The 22,234-nt window shown below is 46.1% G+C and overlaps 1 pseudogene; it reads left to right on the forward strand.

The window, feature by feature from the left end:
• Nucleotides 1–382: 382 nt before the first annotated feature.
• LOC134808493 (RWD domain-containing protein 1-like) lies at nt 383–21,780 on the forward strand (annotated as a pseudogene).
• The last annotated feature ends 454 nt before the right edge of the window (nt 21,781–22,234 follow it).

The following is a 22,234-nucleotide window of genomic DNA, read 5'->3' on the forward strand; positions in this document are numbered from 1 at the left end:
GGCCTCCACCAGGCAGAGAGAAGAGCTCTGGGGCCAGGAGACAGGCCCGGAACACTTGCCTGGGAGACTCAGAAAGAGAGGTGCAACCTGCACCACTGGGTAGTGGATCTGGCTACTTACTGAGACCACCTTGTTCTGGGGGGAGAGGAATCAGGGAGCTGAGCAGAGTCCCAGATGAGCAAACAGAAGTTCATCTGCCAGAGAACCCAGAGGAGCAGGAGGCTGAAGCTGAGAGGGCGTTTCCCTTTCTTCTTAAGAAAATTGTTCAGAATTGATGAAAATAGCTGGGAAAGCATTTGTGGAAATGTTAATAGCAGGGAAAGTTAACTCAACTTGAATTCTCTGCCTTGAGTTAGGAGGGAAGACGGCTTGCCAAGCAAACATGGATCTGGATTTCAGGGCAGAAGGATCCACAGATGCACAGCCCAGCTCCCAGGCCCAACAGTGGGACTCCGGTACAGCCCGAGGCTGTTGTAGAGAGGTCAGTGTTCTTGTCTGAGCCTCTAGTAACCATGTGAGGTTTCAGTACGAGGAGCAGGAATTAAGATACTGAAACAAAAGGAAGAAATGGACTCGCATCTGTTGAGCCCACTATGTGCCAAATGCTTTACGGTCATTGACAAATTTAAACCTCATAACAATCTTTTAAATATGTAGTAAAGTCCCACTTGATAGCAGAGAAGACTGAGGCTCTGAGAGTTGTAGTAGAGTTGGGGCAGTCTGATTTGAGACCCCCTAAGGGACAAGGGAGGTAACATGGAAGGTCAGAGCCCCTCGGGCTGGTGCCTCTGTGACCCTCAGTGGCCGGGTATCCCTGTCTGCACAGTGAGAGGGCTGGGCTCATGATCTCACCAAGATCTGGGCTGAATCCCACCTCTGCCATTGTAGGGCAGCGTGACCTTGGGCAAGTTAGTTATACTTCCCGTGCCTCGTACGGTTTACCAGGATTGATTGTCAACGACAAGAGCTGGCCTTTCTACTTCTTGCACCATCCATCTTCTATATGGAGTTACAGAACTTGTCAGTCGAGGGCAGAGCCCAGGAGCCCGCATCTTCCTCCCTTGTAGGCTTTGGCCAGTGGCACCCAGTGTGTGCTGTTCCCCGGAGGGTGAAGCAGCAGCCCTTTCAGATACACGCTGGCAGGCACCACGGCTCCGGGATGCCAGCTGAGGCCTTCCAGCCGGCAGCTTCCTAAGTGGCCACAGATGTGGTGTGAGCTCACACAGCAAGCCAGCTGCTGATGAGAGGGAAACATCCTCCCCATTCCAGTGGCCTCTGCCTTCTCTCAGGGCTGCGCTTCATCCAAGGAGGATTTGAAGAGGACACTTGTGAAAAGCATGCACAGAAAAAATTGGTATGCTGTCTTCGGGGGTATAATTACAGGAGATGTGTGGGGAGATTTTGCTGGCATTTCGTTTCCAGGAGGATGTTTTCCAGTGAAAAAATATAATGGCTTTGCCTTTACCAATGTGCTAAATATGAATGTCAGGCAAGTGTCTTGTTTCAAATAGGCAACATACACTCATGCCAAAGGGCACCCTATATAATCTAGATCTCCTTCCCAGTCTCCAACTCCTAGAGACAAGCACCATGACTATTTCTTATGTGGCCTCTGGGACGTACTCTATGCATTTATTAAACATATTATCCTGGACACTATTATGGTCACCTGCAATTCACTCCTCAGCCTCTTCCTTCTCTTCTCTGTATTCCGGGAGGCTAAGCCCTTACAGGCTATTATTTCCCAAGGTCCTGGGTCAGCTGATAGGTGTATTTGGTTTCTCAGCTCTTGTATCACTTACTGAACCAATTTCCTGAATTATGAATTGATTATGAATGATCTCTGTGTGAAAAACCTTGAGCGGTTTCTGTTTTTCTATTTGGACTGAGTGTTTCCCTCTTTGTTAAAGCTCTTGGTTCACTGAAAATCTTAACAAATTCACATGTATCTTTTCTTTTTTTTTCATCCAAATGTGGCATGTTACAATTGGTATTATCTGTATCTTCCTTTTTTTGCTCACCAATATACCTTGGGAGTTTTGTTTTTGTTTTTTGGGTTTTTTTTTTTTCATATCGGTGTATAGAAAGGTGCCTCTTTTATTTTTAATGTTTACCCAGGATATGGTTTATTCAACCAGAACCCCATTGATCAACCTCTAGGGTGTTTCCAGGTTTTTGCTATTATAAAGAATTTCTGGTGAATATGTGAATATTCTTGTACGTACGTCACTTCACTCACATGGAGGTTTAGCTGTAGGATAAATACCTAGGAGTGGAAATGCTGAGTAGATACATTTATGGCGTTGATAGAGATTGCCAACTCACAGTCCCATGAGCAGTGTTTGAGTGGATGCAGGCCTAGCTGAGAGAATTTTGGGGCGCAGGACTGTGAGTATCACGAGGGCAGGGACTGTGTTCTTTTGCTCACTAGTGCATCCCCAGTGCCTCACGTGGTGGTGGGAGATTCTCAATAAATATCTGTTGAATGAAATTTAAAAGTGGAGCGAGGCCATGGCCAAGGTCAGGTCAGCACCCTCCTGGCTCTGCCACTGACCGGCTGAATAGCCTCGAACCAAGTCCCTCAGACTCCATGATCTCAGAGCCCTCTCGAGCTCTGACTACCTGAAATTGAGGGCTTCCAAACCAGGCAGACCATCCGAATCATTGACAGAACTTTTAAAATGACAGACTCTGGACCGCGTTCAGGAATTTAGCTACAATAATTCTGCAGTAGAAGCCTTCAGTGGACTCTGTGAGCCACCACCCAGACCCTCCCGTAGGAATGAATGACTTTCTCCCCAGCTCCTGGGCGTGCTGCTGGCAGGAAGCCCTCAGCTAGCTGGCAGTCCTCTTTGAGAGGTGCCTCAGCTGGAGACAGTGGCCTTGCCCAAAGTCAGATCCCTTCCCTGAGGTAACTGCATCTAACGACTGATGAACATGGGGCATAAAGGCCTGGCCCCCTCACCCCAACTTAGAGCAACTCTGAAGGAGCATCCCATCTTCAGAGCTCCCCGTAGGGTCAGCTGAGGCCTCTCTTGAGACTGTCCGATCCTGCTTTCCATCCCGCCCTTCCACAAATGTAGATCCTCACAACACTGACAAACCCTCGGAACTCTGAACTCTAAACTCCATCTCGGGGTCTGCTTCCCAGAGAGCCTGGCCTGTGACAGGGCCCTAGAATCTGTAATTTTAAAAAATGTTTTTCTTTTTTGTTTCTGAGACAGGTTCTCACTCTTACTCAGACTGGAGTGCAGTGGCGTGGTCATAGCTCACCTCAAGCTCCTGGTATCAAGAGATCCTCCCACCTCAGCCTCCTGAGTAGCTGGGACTATTGGCATGTACCACCACGCCCCGCTAATTTAAAGAAAAAAGAAATTGTAGAGATGGGGGTAGAGGCGTGTCTCTCTATGTTGCCCAGGCTGGTCCCATATTCCTGGGCTCAAATAATCTTCCCATCTCAGCCGCCCAAAGTGCTGGGATTACAGGCATGGGCCACCGTGCCCTACCTAGAAAGTGCATTTTCTTTCCTTTTTCTTTTCTTTTCTTTCTTTCTTTCTTTCTTTCTTTTTTTTTTTTTTGGAGTGCCGTGGCATGATCTCGGCTCACTGCAACCTCTGCCTCCTGGGTTCAAGCAATTCTCCTGCCTCAGCCTACCGAGTAGTTGGAATTACAGGCACCTGCCACCACACCTGGCTAATTTCTGTATTTTTAGTAGAGACAGGATTTCACCATGTTGGCCAGGCTGGTCTCGAACTCCTGACCTCAGGTGATCTGCCTTCCTCGGCCTCCCAAAATGCTGGGATTACAGGCATGAGCCACTGTGCCCAGCTGAAAGTGTATTTTCACCCAGACATTCTCCTCTTAAGTGATGTAACCTCTAGCCTCCCGCCTTCTGTAAAGTTACTTTGTACGCACGAGTTCTTCACATTTTTACTTTCTTGGTGCCATGGACCCCTGCTCAGAATAATGTTTTTAAATGCATTTTTAAAAACACATACTGAGGCTGGGCATGGTGGCTCACACCTATAGTCCCAACAACTTGGGAGGCTGAGGCAGGAGGATCGTTAAGCACAGGAGTTCCAGACCAGCCTGGGAAACATAGTGAGACCCAGTCTCTAAAAAATAATTTAAAAATTAGCTGGGCATGGTAGCACATAACCATGGTCCCAGCTGCTTGGGAGGCTGAGGTGGGAGGATCACCTGGGCCTGGGAGGTCAAGGCTCCAGTGAACCAAGATTGTACCACTGCACTCCAGCCTGGGTGACAGAATGAGACCCTTTCTCAAAAACAAAAAACAAAAAACAAAAACAGAATTACAAAGGCAACCAATTATATTGAGATTTGGTTATCAAAATATTTTTTTAATTGGAAATAGAAATATATTTTTTTATTAACCCATCAATTAAGATCCAGCAGTTGGCCAGGCACAGTGGCTCATGCCTGTAATCCCAGCACTTTGGGAATCTGAGACAGGCACATCACTTGAGGTCAGGAGTTTGAGACCAGCCTGGCCAACATGGTGAAACTCCATCTCTACTAAAAATACAAAAAATTAGCTGGACCTGGTGGCACATGCCTGTAATCCCAGTTACTCAGGAGGCTGAGGCAGGAGAATCGCTTGAACCCGGGAGGCAGAGGTTGCAGCGAGCTGAGATCATGCCACTGCACTCCAGCTTGGGTGACAGAGTGAGAGTCCATCTCAAAAAAAAAAAAAGAAAAAAAAAATCCAGCAGGGCAGTGTGTCTATAAGTACTATAATTTTGAAGTAGTGAAGAGCGTAAACCATATCTCAAGACACCTGTAGCCATTGTGATGTGGTGTGAAAATATCAGTGAATTCTGTGGGACAGAATGCCAAGTGCTGCTAAAACTGCTGGGATTTGTTGTCTGCATTCATAATGGAAGGAAATGCTGATCTTCAGTTAGAGGATAGGGAAAATAGAGATGTCCTTTTTTATTATGACTCATCCCAGTCCACAGACCTTCGGAATTCCATCTGTGACCCCCTACTCCACTGCATGCCCTCTCCAGTGGGTTCCTTGGTCTGGTGAGTGTTTTCATCATAAATCTCCAGGTGGGCTTTATCTCTTGCCAGCAAGGGAGTAGAAGATTTTCCAACAAAGGATGGGTGAGATGTCTGGGGCCCTTCGGTGGGAAAAGGCAGGGAACGCTGAGCCTAGGGCATTGCTGAGCTGCTCAGCAGAACCCACGTGCCTGCCTTGGCCAACCCTAGGCTCCCAGTTAGAGCACCTTTTCAGTTACACCAAAACAAGGTGCCAAATTGTTTTCCAGGTCCTCCAAGGAGGTTGTCTCTTCCTCCTGTCAGTGTGGGTTGAGCTTTCTCTGCCTTTGATCCTGATGCTTCATGAAAAGCCAGAAGGCTTGTGTCCTGGTGTGACATCCCTCAGTCAGGACCCACTGCAAGGTTACACGCCTGTTCAATTAGGGATAAAATCCATTCAAAGTACGTTAACTCCCTCACTTCTTTGAATAAGTAAATGTGGATCATCTGCCCCACAGCCTGCACTGTGGAAGCAGAAGCAGTCGTGCTGAGGGGGCGTGGCATCTGCTGAGTGTCTCAGAGGCAGGATTAGAAGAACGTGAGAACCCTGAGGAGGGCAGGCAGAGGTATGGGAAGTGGGTAACTTTCTTTAAGAGGATCTTCCTGAAGTCTGGGCTGCTGACAGCCAAGATGAAAGCCTTGCCCACTAAAATGCATGCCCCATTCCCCACCCCAGGGCCACCTTGCACTGAGTGATGTCGAGAAAGGGACACTTCTGCATCCAACTGCATCACCCACTAGCCAGGTGACGGCAAATCATTCATGTCTTTAACTTCAGTTTTCTCATCTCTAAAATGGGACAGTGATACCAAGTTGGCCAGCCTCATGGGGTTGTTGAGGTCATATTGGGGATGCTTTGAGTGTTTGTAAACCCTAAGATCTGGTGAAATGAGTTCACATATAGAGGGGAGGATGTGGATGCAGATGGGAAAAGAGGGCTGCTGTGTTCAGATGCGCAGGTTGTTCACTGTTCAAGGGAGTCTGGCTTTCCTACTCCACTTGCCAGATATCCAAGCTCCTACCCCACTTGCCAAGCCATTCACCCTGGCACGGGGCTGTGGAAGGCAGGCCTTTTTCCACTGCACACAGTGTCCCTGTTTGCCCTTGCAAACCCAGGCCACATTCAGATGCAGGGAGGAAAATGAACCTTCTGCCTGTTCTCTGACGGGCTTTTGTGGAGCTCTTAGATCATAATTACTTAATGGAGACATAATGCAGCAATCTTAACTAGTTTCTATTATCTAGGAAAATAAACAGTAGATAGGTGGGGCTTTTTTTCATTTTAATAACTTAATACAACAGTAAATAAAGCTGCAGCCTAGAAGGCAGACTGCTACTGAAGAGAGGTGGCGGTGACCCGACTGTGTGACAGGCAGACATTCATGTCGGCTTTACGGACCTCCCACAGGCAGCTGCCTCTAAATTCTCCCTCTTGTCTCCTGGAATTCCAACTTTATTACTGTTTTCAGTATAGGACCCCTAGTTTTGGAGGTTTGCAAAACCTTCACTTGCTCTATCTGATCCCCTGCACTGAGAACACAGTGGGTCCTCCATGGCTCCAGGTGATGTAGGGTGGTGGGGGAGTGGTCAGCTCTCAGCAGTGGGTGATGCCTTGGATCCTGAGGCTGCAGAGAAGGATAACTCTGGTAGGCTGAATAATGCCTCCCCAAATGTCCACCCGTTAATCCCCAGAAAGTGTGACTGTTACCTTAGGTGGCAAAAGGGACTCTGAAGGTGCGATTAGATTAAGGATCTTGAGATGAAGAGATTATCTTGGCTTATCTGGGTGAGCCCAATGTGATCACAGGGTCCTTATAAGAAGGAGAGGGAGGAGATCAAAGTGGGTGGTTGGAGAAGGCCACGTGACCACGGAAGCAGAGACTGGAGTGATGTAGCCGTGAGCCAAAGAACACTGGCAGCCACCAGGAGCTGGAAGAGGCAAGGAACAGACTCTCCCTTGGATCCTACAGAAAAAAACAGCTTTATCCACACCCTGATTTTAGCCTGGTAAGGCTTATTTCAGACTTCTGAACTCTAGAACTGTAAGATAATACATCCGTGTTGCAAGCTACTAAGTATATGGCCATTTGTTACAGCAGCCAAGGAAACTAATACAATGATACACCTGGTATTGTATACCATGGCCTCTCATGATCCAAAAGGCCCAATGTGAAGCTGGTATGATTTCAGGAACACCCAGAGTACCAGTACACCAAATCTTCATCCCTGTGTCTGAAGTTCCATCATCAGAGCTAACAGTAACAAAGGCTTTTTTTTTTTTTTTTTTTTTTGAGATGGAGTATCACCATGTTGCCCGGGCTAGAGTGCAGTGGCTATTCTCAAACACAATCATATTGTACCACAGACTTGAACTCCTGGCTCAAGTAATCATCCCGCCGCAGCCTCCCAGGTAACTAGGATTACAGGTGCATGCACTGTGCCAGGCAATAATGGCAAACATTTAACGAGTGCTTGTTTGTGGTAACAAAAAAGCCTAGGAAAGGCTGTTGCCCTTCAGTAGAGAGGTTCTCAGCTCTGATTATTAATTAGAATTCTCTGAGAGTACTAAAAAAACAGGCAGCAAAGTCCCATCCAGAAGTTTCTGGATCAAAATCCCAGAGGTAGAACCTGGGTTTCTGTATCTTTCTTCGTTTTTATTTTTGAGAAAGGGTCTTCTTCTGTCACCCAGGCTGTAGTGCAGTGGCATGATCGTGGCTCACTGCGGCCTTAACCTCCCAGCCTCAAGCAATCCTCCTGCTTTGGCCTCCTGAGTATCTGGGACCACAGGTGTGTGCCACCATGCCTGGCTAATTTTTTTATTTTTATTTTCTGTAGAGACAGGTTTTTGCCATGTTGCCCAGGCTGATCTCAAACTCCTGGGCTCAAGTGATCTGCCTGCTTTGGCCTCCCAAATTGCTGGGATTCTATATCTTTTAAGTGCCTCACAGATGATTTTAATGTGCCCAAAGTTGTGTCAAAGCATAATTTTCAAAAATTTAAAAGACATAACTCTTACACAAACATATAGTGAACACAAGTGAAAGATTTTTTTAACTCATGAATGAGGGAACCCAGCAGAATGGCAAAGCTGGTTCAAAGGAAGATATTACAAATTGAAGTATGGTCAGTGAAAAAAGAATGCTGGCTGCTTAAGATGGCTAAGTAAGAATGCTGGTTAGTTAAGATAGCTAAGTAACATACAAAACTGGTTAATGTCCTGCAGGACAACCAAATCACAACCTTCAGGGTAATTTTTTTGAAGTATATAGAAATTAATTGCAACATCAATTTTCTACAGTTAACATCAGTTTTTACAAAGTCTGGCCACTAATCAACGGTAAATAGTAAGTCAGACATACTCTAAGGAGACTTTTAAAGGGCACATGATACTCCTTTTGCTTTATTTCCTAGTTTTGGATAATTTCTCTGCGTTAGGGCAAGTGGTGGTCCCTGTTAAAATGCAGGTTCCCTTGGATCAGAAATGCTTCCCACTGATTTTAGGAGTCCATTCATGCCTTTATTAGTCTGATAGACATTCCTAGAGCACCTACTGAGCACAGGGCCCTCGGGGGGCTATGGTGATGAATAGGACACTGCTGCTGCCCTCACATGTGGTATCTAGGAGAAGGGCACAGACACAGATAATCCACACATGAGCCAGCAGGTCTGTACAAAGTGAAGTGCCCTGGGATTTAAGAGAGAAAAAAAAAAATCTATGGAAGGGGAAAAGCGGAAGGTGCCAGTGGACCTGGGCTTAAAAGGATGGTAATATTTCTTTCCCTTTTTTTTTTTGTTTTGTTTTTTTGAGACAGCCTCTCACTCTGTTGCCCAGGCTGGAGTGCAGTGGCGCGATCTCAGTTCACTACAACCTCCACCTCCTGGGTTCAAGCAATTCTGCTTCAGCCTCCTGAGTAGTTGGGATTACAGGTGCGTGCCACCAAACACAGCTAATTTTTGTATTTTTAGTAGAGACAGTTTCGCCATGTTGGCCAGGCTGGTCTCAAACTCCTGACCTCAAGTCATCTGCCCACCTCAGCCTGCCAAAGTGCTGGGATCACAGGCGTGAGCCACTGTGCATGTCCAGGATGGTAAGATTTCAATAGGAGAACATGGGAATGAAAAGCACTCTAGCGGGGAAGGCATGGGCAAAGCCTCGGAGGCAGGAAAGCAGCAAACATGTTTAGAGCAATGGTGAGCAGCCTAACTTGATGATGCAAAGAGCTTGCTTAGTGAGAGAATGAGGTAGGACAAATAGTCAAAAATGGGATCCCAGAGTAGCTTGAATGCCAAGCTAAAGGATCTGGACTTTATCCAGTTGAAAACCAACAACTATTACTGGCTTGGGGACACAGATGGGCATGTTTAGCTTGTGGAGAAGGGACTGGATGGTCCTACAGGGCATGGAGGGAAGAGTCCCCATGCCCCATGACAACAGCTTTGAACATCTCTGGGTGCAACCTGACTTTCATTTGGATCCTGCCTTTCTCTCACCTGAATAGAAGCCCTTCAGGTTTATCCCCTTTGAAATGCACTGCAAGTTTTGAGACCAGCAGAGGCAGGGGTGGAGAAGGGCCTGTGGCATGTTGCCATAGGGTGTTTGGGAAGGGAGGCCCCCTTCCTCTCAGGCTTCCAAGTGCCGGACCAGGTCCCAGAGAGGCCATCACCCTATCAGGTCTTCTCCCTCTCCCTCATGTAGGAGGCACTGCTTTGCCAGCCCCGCCCCTCAGACACTCCTAGCCAAGCCATCCAGGGGCGGAGCATGGGATCTGAGAATGCCAATCTTGGAGTCAGGTCAGAGTTCAATTTTCTCTTTTTTGAGACAGAATCTTGGTATGTTGCCCAGGCTGGAGGTCAGTGGTGCGATCTCGGCTCACTGCAACCTCTGCCTCCCAGGTTCAAGCAATTCTCCTGCCTCAGCCACCCGAGTAGCTGGGATTACAGGCATGCACCACCACATCCGGCCAATGTTTGTATTTTTAGTGGAGACGGGGTTTCACCATATTGGCCAGGCTGGTCTCGAACTCCTGACCTCAAGTGATCCCCCCACCTCAGGGTCCCAAAGTGCTGGGATTACAGGCATGAGCCACCATGCCCGGCCCAGAATTCAAATTTTGTCTCCAGCACTTTATTTTATTTTTTATTTTTTGGAGAAAGGGTCTTGCTCTGTCACCCAGGCTGGAGTGCAGTGGTGCACACTCCTGGGCTCAAGCAATCCTCCTGCCTCAGCCTCCTATAGCTGGGACTATAGGCAGATGCCATCACACCTGCCTCTCTCTCTCTCTCTCTCTCTCTATATATATATATATTTTTTAGAGATGGGATCCCACTATGTTGCCCAGGCTAGTCTGAAACTCCTGGGCTCAAGCGATCTTCCCACCTCAGTCTCCCAAAATGTTGGAATTACAGATGTGTGCCACCATGCCCGGCCTCTGCACTTTCTTGCCGTGTAACTTCAGCAGCCTGAGCCTCCAATTTCTCAGATGTAAAACAGAAATAATAATAGTACCTCCCTCCTCATGTTGACACAGGAGCACATGCAGTAATGCCTGAGAACACCAACACTAAGCCTGGCCCACAGTATGTGCTCAGGCATGGGGCTGGGGGTGTCAGCAATAAGCCCCACCTGCTCTTTGGAAACTTTTTTGCCTTGGTAGATTTTGGAGAGGAAGAAATCTTGGGAAGAAGGACACCTGGGTTTTGGTCTTTTGTCAGGGAAGGAATCCAGTGTTTCACCTTGGGCAAGTCCCTGCCCTTGGGGGGACTTCAACTTCCTCCTTTGTGAAACGTTGAGGCATAGGTGGGTGATGTGGGCTAGGCCGAAGATCTGTGGGCTTTTTCAGCCCCCGGATTCATTTTATTCATGTCTGCATGCTGAGGGTTTACTGAGCCCCTACTATTGTCAGCCCTTGTGCTGGGCAATGGGACACAGCCAAGAACAAGGCGGACACAGCCAAGAACAAGGCAGACACCATCTTTACCCATGAGGGCCAAGGCTACCTCCCAGGTCCCACTACGCTCTCATTTTCAGAGCCACTGGGAAGGCCTGGTGTGGGCACCTTATGCGGGTTCTCAGGGAATGAGCACTCAACTCGGTGCCAGGTGCTGAGGCTGCACAGGGCCCTGCCCTTGAGGGCACACAGTCCGGTGGTGAGGGGGGTACACAGTTGTATGGGAATGTGGAGGAGAGAACCACACCTCCATTTGGATGGGTCAGGAAAGACTTCACAGAACAGAGCCCTGTAATGGGTGGTTTTCCAGTATAAGAGGGAGAGGGCGTTCCAGGCAGACATAACAGCAGACACAGGGCCTGGAGGTGTTCCCTGCACGGGAGGAGCTGGAGACTGGTAAATAGAGAGGTAGGCAGAAAACCCTGAATGGCCCATGCTGTGGAATTTGGACTTTATCCTGCAGACTATGAGGGTAGAGATATTTAAGAAAGGGTGTCAGGTGACCCTATTTACTCTGGAGGACGGTCACTCTGGCTGAAGTGTGAAGGATGGGTTGGCTGAGACAGGAATAGAGGCAGGGCAGCTGGTGCCCACACAGGAGAAACCAGAGGACCACGGGGATCAGTGGTGGCAGCAGGGATGGGAGGAGGGATCATGTGAGGTGGAAGGCCAGGGCTTGGTGGTGGGTTGGATATGGGCCAGGGGAGTCTAAGAGGCCTCCAGGATGCTGGCTAGAGCACAGGGAGGTTGGTGGGGTTGGTCACTGAGGCAGGGAAGAGGAAGTGGAGCAGGGCGGGGCAGAGGCCTGGAGATGACGCATATGTTTGCAACAGGGGATCTCAGGAGGAGAGGCCCTGCAGGCACCTGGCTACCTGGGCCTGAAGAGGAGCAGGGGAGATGAGTTTTGTGGGAGTTGACAGCGGCCAGGTGAGAAGGGAACACAGGCATAAAGGACTGAGTGCAGGGAGGCCATTTGAATGAGAAAACAGAGGACTGAGGCAGAACTCCAAGGGCCACCACCACTTTAAAAATCTGTTTTCTTGGCTGGGTGCAGTGGCTCATGCCTGTAATCGCAGCACTTTGGGAGGCCAAGGCGGGCTGATCTCTTGAGGTCAGGAGTTTGAGACCAGCCTGGCCAACATGGTGAAACCCCATCTCTACTAAAAATACAAAAATTAGCTGGGTATGGTGGCGCTCACCTGTAATTCCAGCTACTCAAGAGCTGAGTGTGGTGGCACTCACCTGTAATTCCAGCTACTCAAGAGCTGGGTGTGGTGGCACTCACCTGTAATTCCAGCTACTCAAGAGGATGAGGTGGGAGGATCACTTGAACCCAGGAGGCAGAAGCTGAATTGAGCCAAGATCCTGCCACTGCCCTCAAGCCTGGGCAACAGAGCAAGACTCCATAAAAAATAATAATAATAATAATGTTTTCTTCTGATTGTAAGAGTAATATATGCTCATTGCAAAAAACTGTGTCCAGCTTTTTGGCATCACTCCTTGTTGGCAAAGATATTGTTTATTCATTCAATACACTCATTTTAAAATTTTTATTATACTTTAAGTTCTAGGGTACATGTGCACAACATGCATGTTTGTTGCCTATGTATACATGTGCCATGTTGGTTTGCTGCCCCCATTAACTCATCATTTACATTAGGTATATCTCCTAATGCTATCCCTCCCCCTCCCCCCACCCCATGACAGGCCCCCGTGTGTGATGTTCCCCACCCTGTGTCCATGTGTTCTCATTGTTCAATTCCAACCTATGAGTGAGAACATGTGGTGTTTGGTTTTCTCTCCTTGCGATAGTTTGCTCAGAATAATGGTTTCCAGCTTCATCCATGTCCCTACAAAGGACATGAACTCATCCTTTTTTATGGCTGCATCGTATTCCATGATGTATATGTGCCACATTTTCTTAATCCAGTCATCATTGATGGACATTTGGGTTGGTTCCAAGTCTTTGCTATTGTGAATAGTGCCGCAGTAAACATACGTGTGCATGTGTCTTTATAGCAGCATGATTTATAATCCTTTGGGTATATACCCAGTACTGGAATGACTGGGTCAAATGGTATTTCTAGTTCTAGATCCTTGAGGAATCGCCACACTGTCTTCCACAATGGTTGAACTAGTTTACAGTCCCACCAACAGTGTAAAAATGTTCCTATTTCTGCACATCTTCTCCAGCACCTGTTGTTTCCTGACTTTTTAATGATCGCCATTCTAACTGGTGTGAGATGGTATCTCATTGTGGTTTTGATTTGCATTTCTCTGATGGCCAGTGGTGATGAGCATTTTTTCATGTGTCTGTTGGCTGCATAAATGTCTTCTTTTGAGAAGTGTCTGTTCATACCCTTTGCCCACTTTTTGATGGGGTTCTTTGGTTTTTTCTTGTAAATTTGTTTAAGTTCTTTGTGGATTCTGGATATTAGCACTTTGTCAGATGGGTAGATTGTAAAAATTTTCTCCCATTCTGTAGGTTGTCTGTTCACTCCGATGGTAGTTTCTTTTGCTGTAAAGAAGCTCTTTAGTTTAACTAGATCCCATTTGTCAATTTTGGCTTTTGTTGCCATTGCTTTTGGTGTTTTAGTCATGAAGTCCTTGCCCATGTCTATGTCCTGAATGGTATTGCCTAGGTTTTCTTCTAGGGTTTTTATGGTTTTAGGTCTAACATTTAAGTCTTTAATCCATCTTGAATTAATTTTTGTATAAGGTGTAAGGAAAGGATCCAGTTTCAGCTTTCTCCATATGGCTAGCCAGTTTTCCCAGCACCATTTATTAAATAGGGAATCCTTTCCCCATTGCTTGTTTTTGTCAGGTTTGTCAAAGATCAGATGGTTGTAGATGTGTGGTATTATTTCTGAGGGCTCTGTTCTGTTCCATTGGTCTATATCTCTGTTTTTGTAGCAGTACCATGCTGCTTTGGTTACTGTAGCCTTGTAGTATAGTTTGAAGTCAGGTAGCGTGATGCCTCCAGCTTTGTTCTTTTGGCTTAGGATTGTCTTGGCAATGCAGACTCTTTTTTGGTTCCATATGAACTTTAAAGTAGTTTTTTCCAATTCTGTGAAGAAAGTCATTGGTGGCTTGATGGGGATGGCATTGAATCTATAAATTACCTTGGGCAGTATGGCCATTTTCATGATATTGATTCTTCCTATCCATGAGCATGGAATGTTCTTCCATTTGTTTGTGTCCTATTTTATTTCGTTGAGCAGTGGTTTGTAGTTCTCCTTGAAGAGGTCCTTCACATCCTTTGTAAGTTGGATTCCTAGGTATTTTATTCTCTTTAAAGCAATTGTGAATAGGAGTTCACTCATGACTTGGCTCTCTGTTTGTCTGTTATTGGTGTATAGGAATGCTTGTGATTTTTACACATTGATTTTGTATCCTGAGACTTTGCTGAGGTTGCTTATCAGCTTCAGGAGATTTTGGGCTGAGATGATGGGGTTTTCTAGATATACAGTCATGTCATCTGCAAATAGGGACAATTTGACTTCCTCTTTTCCTAATTGAATACCCTTTATTTCTTTCTCCTGCTTGATTGCCCTGGCCAGAACTTCCAACGCTATGTTGAATAGGAGTGGTGAGAGAGGGCATCCCTGTCTTGTGCCAGTTTTCAAAGGGAATGCTTCCAGTTTGTGCCCATTCAGTATGATATTGGCTGTGGGTTTGTCATAAATAGCTCTTATTATTTTGAGATATGTCCCATCAATACCTAGTTTTTTGAGAGTTTTTAGCATGAAGGGCTGTTGAATTTTGTCAAAGGCCTTTTCTGCATCTATTGAGATAATCATGTAGTTTTTGTCTTTGGTTCTGTTTATATGCTGGGTTACTTTCATTGATTTGTGTATGTTGAACCAGCCTTGCATCCCAGGGATGAAGCTAACTTGATTGTGGTGGATAAGCTTTTTGATGTGCTGCTGGATTCGGTTTGCCAGTATTTTATTGAGGATTTTTGCATCAATGTTCATTAGGGATATTGGTCTAAAATTCTCTTTTTTTGTTGTGTCTCTGCCAGGCTTTGGTATCAGGATGATGCTGGCTTCATAAAATGAGTTAGAGAGGATTCCCTCTTTTTCTATTGATTGGAATAGTTTCAGAAGGAATGGTACCAGCTCCTCGTTATACCTCTGGTAGAATTCAGCTGTGAATCCGTCTGGTCCTGGACTTTTTTTGGTTGGTAGGCTCTTAATTATTGCCTCAATTTCAGAGCCTGTTATTGGTCTATTTAGGGATTCAACTTCTTCCTGGTTTAGTCTTGGGAGAGTGTATGTGTCCAGGAATTTATCCATTACTTCTAGATTTTCTAGTTTATTTGTGTTGAGGTGTTTATAGTATTCTCTGATTTCTGTGGGATCGATGGTGATATCCCCTTTATCATTTTTTATTACATCTATTTGATTCTTCTCTCCTTTCTTCTTTATTGGTCTTGCTAGCAGTCTATCAATTTTGTTGATCTTTTCAAAAAACCAGCTCCTGGATCCATTGATTGTTTGAAGGGTTTTTTGTGTCTCTATCTCCTTCAGTTCTGCTCTGATCTTAGATATTTCTTGCCTTCTGCTAGCTTTTGAATGTGTTTGCTCTTGCTTCTCTGGTTCTATTAATTGTGATGTTAGGGTGTCAATTTTAGATCTTTCCTGCTTTCTCTTGTGGGCATTTAGTGCTATAAATTTCCCTCTACACACTGCTTTAAATGTGTCCCAGAGATTCTGGTATGTTGTGTCTTTGTTCTCATTGGTTTCAAAGAACATCTTTATTTCTGCCTTCATTTTGTTATGTACCCAGTAGTCATTCAGGAGCAGGTTGTTCAGTTTCCATGTAGTTGAGCAGTTTTGAGTGAGTTTCTTAATCCTGAGCTCTAGTTTGATTGCACTGTGGTCTGAGAGACAGTTTGTTATAATTTCTGTTCTTTTATATTTGCAGAGGAGTGCTTTACTTCCAATTATGTGGTCAATTTGGAATAAGTGCGATGTAGTGCTGAGAAGAAAGTATATTCTGTTGATTTGGGGTGGAGAGTTCTGTAGATGTCTATTAGGTCCACTTGGTGCAGAGCTGAGTTCAATTCCTGGATATCCTTGTTAACTTTCTGTCTTGTTTATCTGTCTAATGTTGACAGCGGGGTGTTAAAGTCTCCCATTATTATTGTATGGGAGTCTAAGTCTCTTTGAAGGTCTCTAAGGGCTTGCTTTATGAATCTGGGTGCTCCTGTATTGGGTGCATATATATTTAGGATAGTTAGCTCTTCTTGTTGAATTGATCCCTTTACCATTATGTAATGGCCTTCTTTGTCTCTTTTGATCTTTGTTGGTTGAAAGTCTGTTTTATCAGAGACTAGGATTGCAACCCCTGCTGTTTGTTTTGTTTTGTTTTCCATTTGCTTGGTAGATCTTCCTCCATCCCTTTATTTTGAGCCTATGTGTGTCCCTGCGTGTGAGATGGATCTCCTGAATACAGCACACTGATGGGTCTTGACTCTTTATCCAATTTGCCAGTCTGTGTCTTTTAATTGGAGCATTTAGCCCATTTACCTTTAAGGTTAATATTGTTATGTGTGAATTTCATCCTGTGATTATGATGTTAGCTGGTTATTTTGCTCATTAGTTGATGCAGTTTCTTCCTAGCATCGATGGTCTTTACAATTTGGCATGTTTTTACAGTGGCTGGTACCAGTTATTCCTTTCCATGTTTAGTGCTTCCTTCAGGAGCTCTTGTAAGGCAGGCCTGCTGGTGACAAAATCTCTCAGCATTTGCTTCTCTGTAAAGGATTTTATTTCTCCACTTATGAAGCTTAGTTTGGCTGGATATGAAATTCTGGGTTGAAAATTCTTTTCTTTAAGAATGTTGAATATTGGCTCGCACTCTCTTCTGGCTTGTAGAGTTTCTGCCAAGATATCTGCTGTTAGTCTGATGGGCTTCCCTTTGTGGGTAACCTGACCTTTCTCTCTGGCTGCCCTTAACATTTTTTCCTTCATTTCAACTCTGGTGAATCTGACAATTATGTGTGTTGGAGTTGCTCTTATCTTTGTGGCATTCTCTGTATTTCCTGAATTTGAATGGTGGCCTGCCTTGCTAGGTTGGGGAAGTTCTCCTGGATAATATCCTGAAGAATGTTTTCCAACTTGGTTCCATTCTCCCCTTCACTTTCAGGTACACCAATCAGATGTAGATTTGGTTTTTTCACATAGTCCCATATTTCTTGGAGGCTTTGTTCATTTCTTTTTACTCTTTTTTCTCTAAACTTCTCTTCTCACTTCATTTCATTCATTTGATCTTCAATCACTGATGCCCTTTCTTCCACTTGATCAAATCGGCTACTGAAGTTTGTGCATGCGTCATGTAGTTCTCATGCCATGGTTTTCAGCTCCATCAGGTCATTTAAAGTCTTCTCTATGCTGTTCACTCTAGTTAGCCATTCATCTAATCTTTTTTCAAGGTTTTTAGCTTCTTTGCGATGGGTTCGAACATCCTCCTTTAGCTCGGAGAAGTTTGTTATTACCGATCATCTGAAGTCTTTTTCTCTCTACCCATCGAAATCATTCTCCATCCAGCTTTGTTCTGTTGCTGGCAAGGAGCTGTGTTCCTTTGGAGGAGAAGAGGCACTCTGATTTTTAGAATTTTCAGCTTTTCTGCTCTGGTTTCTCCCCATCTTTGTGGTTTTATCTACCTTTGGTCTTTGATGGTGGTGACGTACAGATAGGGTTTTGGTGTGGATGTCCTTTCTGTTTGTTAGTTTTCCTTCTAACAGACAGGACCCTCAGCTGCAGGTCTGTTGGAGTTTGCTGGAGGTCCACTCCAGACCCTGTTTGCTGGGTATCACCAGCGGAGGCTGCAGAACAGCAAATATTGCAGAACGGCAAATGTTGCTGCCTGATCCTTCCTCTGGAAGCCTCGTCTCAGAGGGGCTCCCAGCTGTATGAGGTGTCAGTCAGGCCCTACTGGGAGGTGTCTCCCAGTTAGGCTACTCGGGGGTCAGGGACCCACTTGGGGAGGCAGTCTGTCCGTTCTCAGATCTCAGACTGCATGCTGGGAGAATCACTACTCTCTTCAAAGTTGTCAGACAGGGACATTTAAGTCTGCAGTAGTTTCTGCTGCCTTTTGTTCAGCTATGCCCTGCCCCAAGAGGTGGAGTCTACAGAGGCAGGCAGGCCTCCTTGAGCTGTGGTGGGCTCCAACCAGTTCAAGCTTCCTGGCCACTTTGTTTACCTACTCAAGCCTCAGCAATGGTGGATGCCCCTCCCCCAGCCTCGCTGCCGCCTTGCATTTCGATCTCAGACTGCTGTGCTAGCAGTGAGCGAGGTTCCATGGGCGTGGGACCTTCTGAGCCAGGCACAGGATATGATCTCCTGGTGTGCCGTTTGCTAAGACTGTTGGAAAAGTGCAGTATTAGGGTGGGAGTGTCCTGATTTTCCAGGTACCGTCTGTCACAGCTTCCCTTGGCTAGGAAAGGGAATTCCCCGATCCCTTGCACTTCCCGGGTGAGGCGATGCCTTGCCCTGCTTCGGCTCACGATCGGTGCGCTGCACCCACTGTCCTGCACCCACTGTCCGACAAGCCCTAGTGAGATGAACCCAGTACCTCAGTTGGAAATGCAGAAATCACCCGTCTTCTGCGTCGCTCACGCTGGGAACTGTAGACTGGAGCTGTTCCTATTTGGCCATCCTATTTTTTTTTTTTAATTTTTATTTTATCTTTAGAGATGAGGTCTCGCTTTGTTGCCCAGGCTAGTCTCAAACTCCTGGGCTCAAGCGACCCTCCCACCCTGGACTCCCAAAGTGCTGGGACTACAGGAGTGAGCCACCACACCCAGGTTACACTCAGCTGAAGGCCTACTATGTGCTGGGTATAGTGCTGTTGAGGGCAGCGGCTGCCATCATGCGGGCTGCAGCAGGGAGGCTTGGCTGGGGCTGCACACTCCGTGGAGCTGGTGGGAGCTCCCCAGGTGCCACTGCTGCCACCTGCCCAAAACGGGGCACCTATAGAATCAGCTACTCAGGAGGCTGAGGTGGCAGGATGGCTTGAACCCAGGAGGTAGAGGCTGCAGTAAGCTGTGATTTTGCCACTACACTCCAGCCTGGGCAACAGAGTGAGATTTTGTCTCAAAAAAAAAAGTAAAAAAAAAAAGAGAAAATCCAGCCAGCTTCACCATTACTGTGACATCTGAGGCTGGAGAAAATGATGAAACTGTCCAGACTACCCTCAAGTTTATAGACAAGGAGAAATACCCAGATAAAGCTTGCCTTTATGAAGTATTCTCAGAAAATCTAGAAGATAATGTCTCAGACATTTAAAAAATCTTAGCATTACAGGCTGAAGAAAATCTTGGTATGGTGATTATCTTTAGTGACAGTTGTGCAAGAAAAATTAAATGAAATAGATCAGATAAAAAAACTAGAAGAGAAGAAAAAAAAAGAAACAAAAAATCCAAATAAGCCGAAAAGCAATTATTCTATGGTATTCCTGTTATAATTGAGAATGTCTTAAACTGGAAGGCTGAGTTTGCTGCAGAAGGCTTGGAAATTAAAAAGAAATGGATGGAAGAGGAACAAGCAGGAAAAAATAAATTAAGTGGGAAACAGCTACTTGAAACAGATCCAAATCTTGACACATCTGATATCCAGTTTTTGGAGGATGCTGGAAACAATGTGGAGGTAATTGAGTCTTTGTTCCAGGAAATGGATGACCTGGAGCCAGGGGATGAGGAGGATGATCCAGACTCCAAACCTGCTGACCCAGAGAGTGACTCCACTGACCAGAGGACTGTCCCCATCTGCAGAGAAGCTCAACTGCCACAGCATCCTGGCTATGCTCAGAGGGTTTTGATTTTCCTTTCCTTTTCTCCAAGAAGAAATAATTATAAGGAGAATTTTTTTTTTTTTTTTTTTTTTGAGACAGGGTCTCACTCTGTCACCCAGGCTGGAGTGCAGTGGTGTGATCATAGTTCATTGCAGCCTCAACTTCCCGGGCACATGTGAGCCTTCCAAGTAGCTGGGACTACAAGTGTGCACCACCACTTCTGGTTAATATCTAAAATTCCTTGTAGAGACAAGGTCTCTCTATGGCTGGTCTCAAACTCCTGGTCTCAAACAATCCTCTGACCTCAGCCTCCCAAAATGCTGTTATTACAGGCATGAGCCACCATGCCAAGCTGGGAATATTCTTCTGATAGCTTTCATTGTTGAACTTAATAAACTGACTTAAAATTTCAAATCAGAGAAGAAGAAACAATGTATGAAATGATCACTCTAGGGAATGGTAAGCAGATTTCCTAAAGCAGTTTGAGGTTCGTTTGGCAGTGTTGAGTGCCTAGTTGAGGTTTAGGGTCATAAACTTGAAGTGTGATAGTTGGGGGTGGAGCGTCTCCGGGAAGAAAAAGGTGGAAATACTTCCCTTCTAGTTGGCTAGTTGGGTTCCTCTGCATTTGGAGGCCTGCCTTGATTCTTCTTTGGCTGAGAGGATCTTCAGCTGTGGTCCTTTGGCTCCTTAGATGCTTCTTGGTGGTGAGGGGCCACCAGGGAGTAGGGTAGCATGGGAATACAGGAATGGGACAGAGCTGGGACTACCAGGAATTCAGAAGAGCAGCTGGTAGCAACACACCAGATAGCTTTAGGGAGAGATATTGATGATGGGACAAGGGGCTGGGTGAATTTGAGGTGTTGGCCTTGGATATTGGCATTGGGTTGGTGATGATGGAGTGGAGACAATATGATATTGGTATTGGACTGTTGTTGGCTTTGGGGTATTGAGGAGCCAAGGATTGTCATGGATGCTCAGAGCATGGTGCAAACCTGAGGGAGCCCAAGAAGGGCTGCCACCATGAGGGACAACTAAAATAAAGTGGTTGGAAAGATCAGTAGAATGAAGCTCAGCCAAATCTGTAGAGACAGAACAGATCAGTGGCCAGCTAATTTAAAAAAAAAATTTTTTTTTAGAGGCAAGGATCTCACCCCATTGCCCAGGCTGCTCTCAAACTCCTAGGCTTGAGCAATCCTCCTACCTCGGCTTTCCAAAGTGCTCGGATTACAGGCGTGAGCTATTGCACCTGGCCAGGGTGGATTTTCTGATAACACTTAGCACAACCTCGTCAAGTGAAGCACTACTGAAGGAGAATGTGGTATGATGAGAGTCCATTTGTACTTGGGGAGACTAGATGTTAGCAGAGTTGGATCAAGGTGCAATCAAGCCAGTTAATGACACTTTCAGACTCCTCTTCACTCATCCCCTGAACATCCTTACAGCACAGATGTACTGCTGGTGAGAGAACGTGAGCAGGACTGGAGCTATGCAGTGGTAGCTGAGAGACACCTGTCTGTGAAGGAGGCAGGGTAGACGGACTCCCTATCCTCCAGCTAACTGCTCTGCTCTTTGCCGTAATCTGTCAATGTAGCCCTCACTGCTGTCCATGGATCGCCCAGACCCCCAGGCATCCTGCAGCAGCCAAGGCTGTGGCTGCGCCAGGAGAGTGGGTAGTGGCCAGGCCAGGCCTCCATTCTCTTTTCTTGAAACTTCAATACCTTCTCCCTGCCCCAACACAGACACCCTTAACTGATGACCTCAGCATCTCCCCTGCCTATTCCACCATCGCACTGTATTTAAACCTACAGCCCCACCTTCCTTCCTGCCACATGAGATGAAATGTCTGTCCTGACTTCCATCTCAGGTCAGCCCCACCTGGGCCTCTTTAAGGATCTCGCTTCTGCAGTTATCGCCTCTCTTCCCACACTGTCCATCTCCCTTTCTCTGCAGGACCACTCTCATCCGTGCCTAAACATCCTCTTAGGAAACCTTAGCGTGGCCCCACATTAACCCATTTCTCTTTTCCTTTTCCCGGCACATCTCCAAGGAGTTGTCTATATTTGGTGTCCCCACTCTTCTGTTTTACTGCCCATTCTTTCCTCACCCCATTGTGGCATTTTGAATAGGTGCTTGTAACATAGTACAAAAGAAGCACATGATGAAAAGTAAGCTTATCTCCACTCCTGGTCCCAGCCACCTGGTTTCCCTCCCCAGAGCCAACTGATGTTACTCAATTCTTGGTGTCCTTGGTATATAAGTAAATGCCTCTGTCCACTCTAATGGGGCTCTTCTATCCATGCTGACTCTAAAAAGGCCCTTCTCAGAGTCACAAGTGACCTATACCAGCCCAGAGCTACAGATCACTTCTCTGTCTTCATCTTACTCAAATTCCCAGCAGCATTTGACATGGTGACTAATTCCACCAG

This window comes from Pan troglodytes, chromosome 16 (assembly GCF_028858775.2).
Source record: "Pan troglodytes isolate AG18354 chromosome 16, NHGRI_mPanTro3-v2.0_pri, whole genome shotgun sequence".
NCBI lineage: Eukaryota > Metazoa > Chordata > Mammalia > Primates > Hominidae > Pan > Pan troglodytes.